A 9,109-nucleotide genomic window follows, 5' to 3' on the forward strand; every position below is an offset into this window, starting at 1 on the left:
ATACATGGTACTATGTACAATACTATACAAAGCTGATGATTAAATGGATATACAAATGGGAGCAACCATTCCCTTCCTCAGTTGCTCTTTTCCTTCCTGTGCCAGAGCAGATTTATATTGCATAACCTCACTTAAGCCCTCACTGCTTCTAGGTCCTCCTTCTATACCTCCCTAATAAATTCTCTATTCCATATACCACAATGGGTCTTCAAAATATTTTCATACCTTAAATCTCTCATGGCTCCTCTCTCCCCATCCATTCAGCTGAGAACCTTGCCTCATATTCTAATGAAAAAAAAAATAAAGCTATTTACTGAGAGCTCCCTCTTCTCTTCTCTTCCTCATCTCATATCATTCTGATACCTTCTACCCCTATATCCTCCCTCACCTTTATCTCATATGAAGAAATGGCTCTTTTCATTTCCAAGGTAAACCCCTATATATAATCAGGGGTTGCCTGATATAATAATAATCAGATTGCTCTCTTTATCATCTCCACTCTTATTCATCTGCAATCTCTTCTTGTCTACTAGCTTTTCTATTGCTTCCAAATATGTCTCCAACTTCAAAAACTCTCCCTTGATGCATCCATCTCTACCAGTGTTTGTTCATATCTCTCTTGCCTTTTGTGGTTATCTATAATATCTATAATCTATAATTATCTATAATAAGGTCATCTTCACTCCCTTTCTTCTCACTCTCTTAACTCCCTACAGTTGGGCTTCTGAATTCACCACTTAACCAAAACTGCTCTTTTGAAAGTTAATAAAGATTTCTTAATCGCCAGATCCAATGGCCTTTTCTCAGTCTTCATCTTTTTTCACATTTCTACCACCTTTGACACTGTTGATAACCATTTTCTCCTTAATGCTCTCTTCTTTCTATGTTTTCACGACCCCATTCTCTCTTGGTTCTCTTCCTACCTCTCTGACTATTCCTTCTCAGTCTCCTTTGTTAGATTTTTGTTCAAATTGTGCTCTCTAACCATAGGTGTTCTACAAGACTCTGTTCTATATCCTTTTTTTTCTCCCTCTATACTGTTTCATTTGATGATCTTATCAGCTTCCATGGAATCAATTCTCATCTCCATGTTAATGATTCTTAAATCTATTCATCTAACTCTAGCCTCTCTACTGACCTCAATTCTCATATCTCCAATTGCCTATTTGATATCCCAAACTAGATGTTCTGCAAACATCTTTAGTATATCCAAAATGGAATGCATTATCCTTCCTTCTAAACTCTGCCATCTAAACTCTGCCTAAAATCCCAACTTCCCTATTATAGTCACAGGTGGAGAACCTACACAAATATATCCAAGATTAGCCCCACAAGTATATTAACTACTTTATGATTTCACTTTCCCAAAAGGAAGCCTGCTACATCTTCCCTTGGGCTTTTAGAGTCACCCTTAAGAAATTAGAATGCATGGAAATATATTCTGTATGGCTTCACATGTAGAATCAATCATATGGCTTGCCTTCTCAAGGGGTGGGGGAGAATTTAAAACTCAGTTTTTAAAAATGAATGCTCCTTTTTGTCTTCAGGCACGTATTTGTTATATATTAATCTGTTCCTCTTTTGGGGAGAGAGGTGGCGGCGACGTGTCCCCACGTGGGAGTTTCTCGGGACCTCGGAGTGACTGACAGCGTTCCAGCCGCATCATGTCACAAGCATGGAAAGGCTGTACCTGCAGCAAAGTAGAACAACCTTCCTAAAGAAGTTGGCGCTCCCTACCAAGAGACCTGGAGTCATTTTATCACCCAGGTGGACTCTCCATGACAGCTGTGATCCAGTCCGGTCCCCCTACTTTACACACTGGGATGAGTTTAGCAGAGTCTGGGCCAGAATCTAATTTCAAATCAACCTGTAGTTATGAAGTATCTAGTTTTGTGCTAGGTAGAAGGGACGCAGTCTAGAAGGAAATAGTTCCTGCCTTCTAGGAAGGATTGCAAGTGATGAAGCAATATTCAGAAGAAAGTAAATAGAAATGATAAGGCAGCTAGAGGGCTGAAAATGGAGTCAGGAAGCTATGACCCAGGGCAAGTCCCATAATATTTTGCCTTAACAGAAAGAAATGAAAAACCAATGCCAAGAAAACCTGTGAACAATGAATGTTACAAGAGGTCCACTAGTGAATAACAAAAATAGAGATGATAGGGCACAAACAACTGAAATGGCCAGGAAAAGCTTGTTAGAATGATTCTGGTCTGTCTATGTAGCCATAAGGTGAAAAAAGAGAAGGGGAATGATCCTGGGAAAATGAGTTGGAGAGTGGATTGTGAAAAGCCACACCAGGGATCTTTGTTTTATTTTAGAGACATTGAGGAATTATTGAGCCTTGAATTCAAGGAAGTGGTATGCTAAGGATTGTGTTTGAAAAATATCCATTTGGTAGCTGTAAGAGGCAGTCAGATAATAGGGGCTCTTGAATTGAAGAAAGGAATGGGTGTGGAATAAGGTATGGCTTATTTTTGGGGGGGCCCTTCTATCTTAGAATCAATCTGTGTATTGGTTTTTAGAAAAGATAATACTTGGCTATTTTGAATTTGAGATGCTTGTGGGGCATCCATAGATGCTAATGAGTGTAGAGAAATTATTTTTACTGTATCACTTGATTGCTAATCTTATTCCATAATGTTTTTTGTGTATCTAAATCTTTTGCCAAGTTCAGAGATTTTCCCCTAGTCTTAGGAATGTCTTTGTATTTCTTGCTCTACAGCATCTTCTAAAACTGGAACTCAGAATTTAAGTTGTCTTCTTAAAAACAGCTGACCCGAGCCAGCTATGTCAAGAGGCCATGGGCACTTATCCTTGGTCTCCATTAAAATAAATTGTAAAAGTCAAAACTTAACCAGATCTTCCCATCTAGATCACAGAGAGCTATTAGAATCATATGACCTATGAATTACTCCTCATGACTCCTCACCATCATGAAATTAGAGCTGTAAAATATAAGCCCACCTCATTAGATATCCACAAATTAGACATGTCTAATTCAGGGGAGGGCTAAATAATGAGCTGTCAGAACTGTATTGAAATGGAAAAAAGACCTCTATATCAGGGTCTCTGATCACTGACCATTAATTTACTGGTTAATTGTTAGCCTAATTAATAGAATTATTTTTCAGACCCAGAAACCAGTCACTGAGCATTTTATTTGCCACAGAATGTTTCCTTGAAATCCATATAGGCAAGGATCAATCCCTTTGGGCGCTTCTCTTAGTACAGTACAACTTTGTTGAATGGATAAATTAGAGGGAATGTGGATTTGGGTTCAGTTGCCTGGAGGACAGTGATTACTTTGTTTTGTTTTCATCCAAGAAATTAATAAAGCTAAATAAACCAAAAAAAAATGAATGCTAAAAAATTTTTACATGTAAATGAGGAATATTTAATAAAATAAATAAAGATATATTAAAACAAGGGACTAAAGTATGCTTTTCTTTTTTAAAAAAATAATTAATTTATTTAGAATATTTTTCCATGGTTACATGATTCATGATTTTTCCCACTCCTCTTCCCTCCCCACTCCCAGAACTGGCAAGCAATTCCACAGGGTTATACATGTATCATTGTTCAAAACCTATTTCCATGTTATTCATATTTGCAATAGAGTGATCATTTAAAGTTAACATCCCCAATCACATCCCCATTGAACCTTGTGATCCATCATATGTTTTTTTCTGTGTTTTTACTCTCACAGTTCTTTCTCTGGATGTGGATAGCATTCTTTCTCATAAGTTCCATGGTGTTGTCCTGAGCCATTGGTTTGCTACTAGTAGAAAAGTCTGTTATATTTGATTGTGCCACAGTGTATCAGTCTCTGTGTACAATGTTCTCCTGGTTCTGCTCCTTTCGCTCTGCATCAATTCCTGGAGATCTTTCCAATTCACATGGAATTCCTCCGGTTCATCATTCATTCCTTTCAGCACAATAATATTCCATCACCATCAGATACCACAATTTATTCAACCATTCCCCAATTGAGGGCCACTCCTTCATTTTCCAATTTTCTGCTACCACAAAGAGTGTGGCTATAAATATTTTTCTACAAGTCTTTTTTCTTATCATCTCTTTGGGGTACAAACCCAGCAGTGGTATGGCTGGGTCAAAGGGCAGGCATTCTTTTATAGCCCTTTGTGCATAGTTACAAATTGCCCTCCAGAATGGTTGGATGGATTAATTCACAACTCTACTAGCAGTGTATTAGTGTTCTAATTTTGCCACAACCCCTTCAACATTTATCATTTTCATTTGCTGCCCTATTGGCCACCAATCTGCTAGGTGTGAGATGATATCTCAGAGTTGTTTTTATTTGCATTCTCTAATCAGAAGAGCATTTTTTCATGTGTTTATTGATAGTTTTGATTTCTTCATCTGAGAACTGCCTATTCATATCCCTTGACCATTTGTCAACTTGATTTTTTGTAAATTTGACTTAGTTCCTTATATATTTGGGAAATTAAACCTTCATCAGAGAGTTTTGCTATAAATAGAATATGCTTTTCTAATGCTATTAGGTCAAACTTCCATTTTGAAGTTTGCCACCCCTGTTAGTTACTGGTAATTTTCATTCCAGTTCTACCTGGCCAATTAAGATCAATTAAGTTTTTCAAAAGGATATTTACTTTGAATAAATAACAAGAACAGAATTACATTTCTCCTACTCTTCCAACACTTTGGAAGCACATTCTCCTGTATATCACTTTAGTTTCTGGGAAGAATTTCATGCTCAAATGTGGCATTGCCGTTAGTTGTCAGCTGTCTGTCCCAAAGGAAAACTGTGGGAAAGAAAGCCCGAGATCCTATCAAGTAAAGCTCTGGAGACATGGAAGGCACCTTAAGCAAAACTGAAGGCCATAATGCAGCTGAAGTTTATCATGTATCTCATCTTTTCACCCTGAGGCATGTGGCCTCAAGCTCCTACTCCTCTCTGTACTATCTATGTACTACAAAATCACTGATGTATGCTTTTCCTTGGGAATCTAAGTTAGGCTGTTACATGATGATTTATGATCCTATAGAAACAATTGTGTAGACTCAATGAGGTTACAAATTGCATTGCATCACTTTACCAGTCATTTACCTTTACTGTGTATGTGGAAAGCTTATCCAAAATCTCCAGCTTGTTTTGCTACCCCTTTAAGTAGAAACTATTTTCAATAAAACTTACCTTGGCAGTCATCAGCTACCCCTGTCCTCCTGACCCCACAATTTTCATTCTCCTTACCCTTTCAAGACCCCCAAATGTGTCAGGCCTGTGTCCTGAAAGAAAGTCACTCCTCAGTCCGTGGGACCTCAAAGTTGTAATGGCTGACTATAAATTCCAGCATGGACTCTACTCTCAGACCTCCTGTTAGCTTGCTCTCTAGAACTTTCAGAATTTACCAGATTAAAGGAAGCCTCTAGCCTCCTTCACCTAAATTGAAAGGACAAATGTTGAGGCAAAGAATCAATCCTGTATTTGTTGGCGACCGAATGATCTTGAATGGGGAAGGCCTGAGTCCTTTCCTCTTAAAGCATCAACTCCCTTCTATTGCCAATCCAGAAAAAGGCAGATCAAAGGAAAAACAAACAAACAAACAAACAGGCAGGCTCTGGTTGAATAGTGCCTTTTGAATATTCCAGTTCTGGCCATGCAGAAAATCTAAAAGTTGTTCAACTTCAGATGAAAAGTGGAGTGGAACAAAATATAGAATGCCTACTCATGTTCCCAATTCCTTATCAGAGCTATTCTGCATGTGCTCAGGACTGCATCCTTGGCTAGTCCTGTTTATATGTAATAGGGACTGGTCCATATAGAAAGCTTCTGATGATATTTCTCCATGTGATGAGGTCTGGGGAGCCCAATTCTGGAAGAGTCATAATGTGATACCTCAAACAGTCAATGGAGGATGCATAAACATTCTGGAACTGGTTGTTATAGGCTTACCACTTGAAAGTCTTTTAGTTGTCTTTTGAGGTTTTTAAGGAAAACTAGAGACCCAGACCTTGGATATTTTTCTTTTCAGCTTCTCATTTCTTGTGAAACTCTTTGGCTCCCTTGCTGGTGGCATGCTATAAGGGAAGAGATCCTGGATCCTCCCCATCAAGGCCAGCAACTAGCCCCTTGGTTCTTGACTGTAATGTTTACTCTTTTGTTTTATGTGAAAGAGCTTCATCTGGAAGCTGCAACCTTGTGAGTTTCAAAAGGTCAAGAAAACAAGCCTCCAGGATACTGGGAGTCTGGGTCCATGAAAAATTCTGGGGCTCAATATGATGCCCCAAGGAATGAGAAATGACTCTTGGGATCCATGTAATGGTAGCTGAGTATAGGATTCATATGGGAGTCATGTTACATTGAGATGTGAACTTGATGGGTTCAATGTAATATAAAAATTATCCCAAGACTAAGCCCATTCTTCCTGGAAACCCAGGTGGTATAAAAGAGAGTATGCCCCTTGAGGTGGTGATGGGGGGAGGGAAAAGTTTGTATTTTTGTTCTTGTTATATCCTTGAAGAAAATATCCTTTTATAAAAATTTAATTGATTTGAAGTAGTTAAATGGAATTGAGACATTAGTCAATCACTGGTGGCTAATACCAAAGGGGATCCCAGTAATAGTACTAGAGAGTACTAGAGGAGAGGCCCTCCTCCAAGCACTCAGGATACCCCTAGAAACTTGAAGGGGAGATACAACCCACCTGATTCTGAGATGGTAAACTAGAAATTATTCACTGTGCAAAAATGAAAAATAAATGATGAGAAGCAATTATCTGAGCCAAATTAACATTTATTGTAGAAAGTTGTAAATTACTAAATGTCAGGGTCCAGGCCTGTTCCAGCTCTGCCAAAGATTCAGAGCTCATGTGTCAACTGGTATATAGACCCTCAGATTACACAGGTTCCCTACAACCCCCCATTTAAAAGGGGAGTGGTCTTCAAGGGGAAATCAGAGAAGGTCTTCTTCTTTAAGAAGGTCAGGTCTTTTTCTTGTCTCAGTTCTATGAAGTAGTCATCTATTCCACATATGGTAGAAGCCAAGGTCACTCTTGTAGTTTTAAAGTCAACTGAGATATTACAATGTCTGAACACATTCCAGGATTATGGAGGCATGTGCACATCTCCCATTGGCAAAGATATCTTGGCAAGATATCAGAGGATTTTACTCACAATATGATTATTCATTACTGATTCTCATATATAATTATTCAATCAATTGAATAATAGTTGAAATAATAATAATTGAAATTATTCCTTATAATTTGTAATTAAAATACTGATTATCTAATAGGATCACATGGAGAGAATATACAGTCATACAGAGGCATAAAATAGTGGATATAAACTGAAGTTGCCTAATTCAATTATCTTTTACACTATACATGCATTTGTATACATTCCCTATGTATCTTGGATGTCATTGGAGATAATTGTTGCAATTTTTTTCAGTTGACTATTGTATTTTAAATTACATTTCTTTTGTTTGTGCATAACCTTTTAAATTTTATACAATCAAAATTTTCCATTTTATCTTTTATGTTCCTCTCTACCCTAATTTAATCAAGAACTCTTCCCTTATTCATAAATGTGAAAGGTAGCCTTCTCTGATCCTCTTTGTTTATTATACGATCTTTTATATTTAGGTCCTGTATCTATTCAGAGATTATTTTGCCATATAGTGTGAGATGTTTGTCAGAACTGAATTTCTGTTGGATTCCTTCCCAGTTTTTCCATCAGTTTTTGTTGAATAGTGAGTTCCTTACTGCAGTAGCTATGACATTTGAATTCATCAAACATTAGGAAATTATTTGATTCTATATGGTGCTTGAATAGAGTATTGAAGAAAGTAAAGATTCTGTAATGTGGTATTAAGTCCTGGATTCCAGGCACAGGAGATAAATCAATGAAAAGGCATTAGGATGGAACAGAGAATTTTATGAATGAGGAGGCCATGTTGGCTAAACTGTAGATGGTGGAAAGGCTAGTGGCATATATAATAAGGCTTGAAAGACAGGTTGGGTCCAGATTGTGAAGAGCTTTAAAGGCCAAAGATAGGGGTCTTTATTTTATCCTGGGGATAATAGAAAACCCCTTTTTGAATGTGGGAGTGATATGGTCATGCAGCAGTGCAGAATGAAGAAAGTAAAGTCAAAAGAATAATTAATGTACATGATGAAGACAGCCAAGTGAATAAATATAAAGGAAAAAAATACCAACAAAAAATAGTCCAAAATAAAATTGACAATTTCTTAATGGGAACAAATCCTAATAGAGTTTGTGTTGTTTCCTTTAGGGACTTGGTCCCTTTCACTTGTTCATTATCACTACTAATAAGCATATAGGATTATAAATTTAGAGCCAGAAGGGACCTAAGCCATTATAGGTTAACCCTCTTATTTTACAGATGAAAAAACTTAGGTTTGGAGAGCTCAATTCATTTGCCCAAAGTCATACAGGCATTAAGTAGCAGAGACTGGATTCAAAATCTAGTCCTCTTTTCTCCAAGTATAATATTCTTCCCACTATAGCACACGATTATCTTCCTGAAGCATTTCAGTTGGCTTCCTTTAAGGTAACAAGAATAATAGAAATACAGATTTCCCAAAAGCACCATTCTCACTGTCTTTTTCCTATGCTTTCTTGTCAACTTGTTCTTGACCAAAAGAAGGTTAGTAAATGGACACCGATTAGTTGTGTTTTTTACAAATTCACCTGCCATTCTCTAGCAAACACACACACACACACACACACACACACACACACACACACATACACACACACACACACACACACAACCCCCCAAAACAAACATAACCTAACAAAGTGATTTCTATCTTGCATAATGCATAATATATTACATGGTAATAATGTATAATATAGCTGTCTGTTTTAAGGTCTCCTAAATGAGGAAAGAGGAACACTGGTTTACGGGTTTATTAGGGAAAGAGTTCCCTTTCATCTATTTTCTTACACTTGGAAGCAAAGTAAAGAAATCAATTCTTCACTTAGACCTTTTAGACCGATTAGCAGCAGCAAGCTACTAGCTGCTCATAAATGGGCTTTCCTTAAAAAGAAATATGATTGGACTAGGAAAGATAGAAAGTGAAGCAGAGAAAAAAGGAGG

The sequence above is a fragment of the Gracilinanus agilis genome, chromosome 4, assembly GCF_016433145.1.
Source record: "Gracilinanus agilis isolate LMUSP501 chromosome 4, AgileGrace, whole genome shotgun sequence".
Lineage (NCBI taxonomy): Eukaryota > Metazoa > Chordata > Mammalia > Didelphimorphia > Didelphidae > Gracilinanus > Gracilinanus agilis.